Here is a 3115-nt window from a genome sequence, read left to right as displayed (position 1 = left end):
TGTGTGTGGTGGGTCTGTGTGACGTGTACTAGGGTATTAGCGTCTGAGTGTGTGTTAGTGTGTTAGAGCATGTGTATGGTGAGTCCGTGTGTCGTGTGTGGTGTGTGCATGTGTCCCTGTGAGTGTTCGGAAAGCAGCTGCGGCATCCGAGGCTGGGCTGTAACTGAATAGACGAGCTGAGGAAACGCAGGGGGCCCAGTGCACACCGAGGAAGCCCCCGACCCCGCATTCCTCGCAGACCCCTCCCCCGGGACTCGGACGCACATCCCGTGACCTGGGAACGCACCGGCGCGCGCAGCTCCACTTCAGCGGCAATGCGGCTCGGTCTCAGGGGCTCCCGAGGAGAAAGCCCCGACCCTCCAGGAGCACTGAAGAGAGCGGGAGAGCGGGCGCGGCGCCCTCGGATCCGGAACACGAGCCTGCGGGGTTCTGCGCGGGTATCGGGCCGACGCGCGGCAGACAAGACGTTACCGACAGCAGAACCACAACACTACCACAAGCAACTGCCAGACGAGACGGAACATTTCCGGTTTCTGCAGCACGGAAGCGGCTCCGTGCGGAAACACAGAGCTGTGTTAACCGTGACCGTATGGCTCAAAAGTTCCCCCTGGGTTAGCCATCTCACTCTGGCTGTTCATGGTTCCTTTATAGAGAAAAGCATACGTTTTCTTGATGGAGTGCATGAACTGAGATGCGGGTTTCAGTATTCAAAGATCCCCTTGCAGAGCAGGGAAAGTTGGTCTTTCTATATTTGACTGTTGTGGCGCCGCGAAGAGTTAAGGAACTCAGTCCCAGATCTCAGGAGAGCAAGCTTTATCGCCGGCGGACACAGTGTCAGCTATTGCTTAAACCACTCTGACCCTGAGTGCTTGAAAATTTGAGCTTATGCACAGGTTTAAGAGACGGAAATTTGGTAGGTGAAAGAAATAGATAAAATTCAAAGAAGAAAGACACACATGTTTGATGCAAGCTCTCAGGCAAGCTAGCACACAGAGCTAGCTGAAGTCCAGTCTTTTATTGTCAGAAGAGGGAAATTGACACAAAAGACAATAATGACAAAAATGTGGTTATTCATTTAAAACAGGACACGAGGTTACTCAAGTGATACAGAACATGATGAGTCACAGATTTATCCTTAACAGATTTTTAAGTACATCATGATTTACCTAATATCCTAAAATTCTTATATCTGTAAAAAAGTTCAAGCAAGCAATTATAAATTATATATTAACTTCTAGGTCTGTGTAACCTACGGCAGCAACTTCGGTTTCTCAAAGGTGTTTAACATATTTTCAACACTTAATCACAAGTAGGTGAAGGTGAGAGGCTTTAGAGTTTTTACTAAAGACTAAGTTATACTTTCTAACGAAACTTAAACTGCTTCTGTGTCTTTTGCAGGCAGAAAATACATGCTTTTGTTAATGAGCAAGATTTCAGATACCTGGCTTCCATTGTTAAACTAATGATTCTTTCCTGTTTGCTTCTACAGTTTCAGGGAAGGTGAAAAACAGGTTTTGACTTTCCTAAGAAGGTGCGGTCTCACCTTTACATTGTTTTAATCCTGTTCCGGTTTCTATATCTAGATATGACAATGTTCATTACTATCATATTCCCAATATACCTTCGGGGGGAAGAGGAGCATCTGGATTAAGTTGATTATACCTGGAGGCAGTTTGGGGGAGCAGAAAATAATTACACACAACAAGATTCCCATGAAAAACATCAAGATCACAACAGACTACACAGGGGGGTCTTCAGGGGGTAGCTACCAGTTTCAGTGTTATTATTGTACATAGACATTAACAGCTCATGTATCTGTTTAATATTAAATATAACTGAGTAATTGGTTAGAAAACAATTGTTACATATTCTCTGCGTTGCGACATCCTGTTTTTCTGTACTTTTATTTTTCATAGCCTCATGCACAACTCTTGTTGGGGGGGGGCAGTGACATTTACATGAGAGTCATTGATCAAAACGTTGTGTGTATTATTACTGAAAACAGTCGTGTTCCAAGAAGGTACAATTACCGGAGTTAAGAGCATAAAGGACAAGTATAGAATGCACAAAAGTACAATTAAAGAAAATTGCACAGAGGTAGCCAAACAGTGAGTTCGCCAAAGCCTATGAACCTGGGACTTCAGGAGGTCACTTCCTTGGCCTTCAGGGTCCATGGCCAGCAAGTCCAAGGAGGGCCCAAAGACCGGATTTTTGTCCATGTTGTCCTTGGGCCTCAGCTTCTCAGCGCTTGCCACGCATGCTGCGGTTGCCAGCAGTTTACAATAACGGCTTAAATAGAGCCCAAAGAAAGATATAAAGGAAGAGATGCATGGGACACGCTCTGGAAGAGTTCCTGTGTAGAAAAGTCCTTGTCCTAGGATATGTCACCCTGCATTTGAAGGGATGTTTTACACAAACTAGGAAGTTTTGTCCTTTTAGGCCTTCCTCCTGGGACAAGCCCACTGACTCCACCCATCTCCCGTCATTTCCGGTCTCACACCTGGAGCAGGAAGAGGAGCCTAGTTGGCGACTCCGCTGCACAAAGGACCAGGATAGGAGGCGCGGATGGCCGCTGTGCATCTGTTCTCAACTTGCCCCGAGCTCCGCGTCCACTCCCGCCCCTCGGCCTGAATCCGCGGAGCTACTGGTTCTGTCGGGGACCTGCTCTTAGACTTCGCAAAGTTGGAGCGTGGGAATGGTGAGTCCATTGGCGTCCTGGGATCACCACTGCACCACTGTCCTCTGGGTTGGCTGTTCAAGCCCACCAGTCGCTCCTAGGAAACCTGATGGAGGATCGATATTGGTGGGTCCGACTGGGTGGCGCATGGAAATATAAGGTTGTTATGAGTGTTGGAAATGAATCAAATCCCATGTCGCATAAAAGACACTCGGGGAAACTAAATTACCTTGGCAAAGTCAAGTTTACTCTTCCAAGAGGATGCGTGCGTATCGCCGTACATACATGAACAGGCCAGCGAGCACTCTGCGTGGGCACTCCACTCGGGTTTTTAATCCCTGAAGAGAATCTCAAGACTGTGTCTCACCCCGTTGACTAGGGCTTTGACCACACAATCTTTTTCCTTACCCAGTTTGCTAGTTCAAATTTTTAAGGCGC

The 3115-nt window shown here is 47.3% G+C and overlaps 1 pseudogene; it reads left to right on the top strand.

Moving 5' to 3' along the window:
• Nucleotides 1-314: 314 nt before the first annotated feature.
• LOC102812648 overlaps nucleotides 315-3115 on the top strand; it is an 18281-nt pseudogene continuing 15480 nt past the window's right edge.

This window comes from Chrysochloris asiatica, unplaced genomic scaffold (assembly GCF_000296735.1).
Source record: "Chrysochloris asiatica unplaced genomic scaffold, ChrAsi1.0 scaffold00566, whole genome shotgun sequence".
NCBI classification, from domain to species: domain Eukaryota; kingdom Metazoa; phylum Chordata; class Mammalia; order Afrosoricida; family Chrysochloridae; genus Chrysochloris; species Chrysochloris asiatica.
The sequence above is the reverse complement of the archived record's forward strand: the minus strand, read 5'-3'. Positions and strand labels throughout refer to the sequence as shown.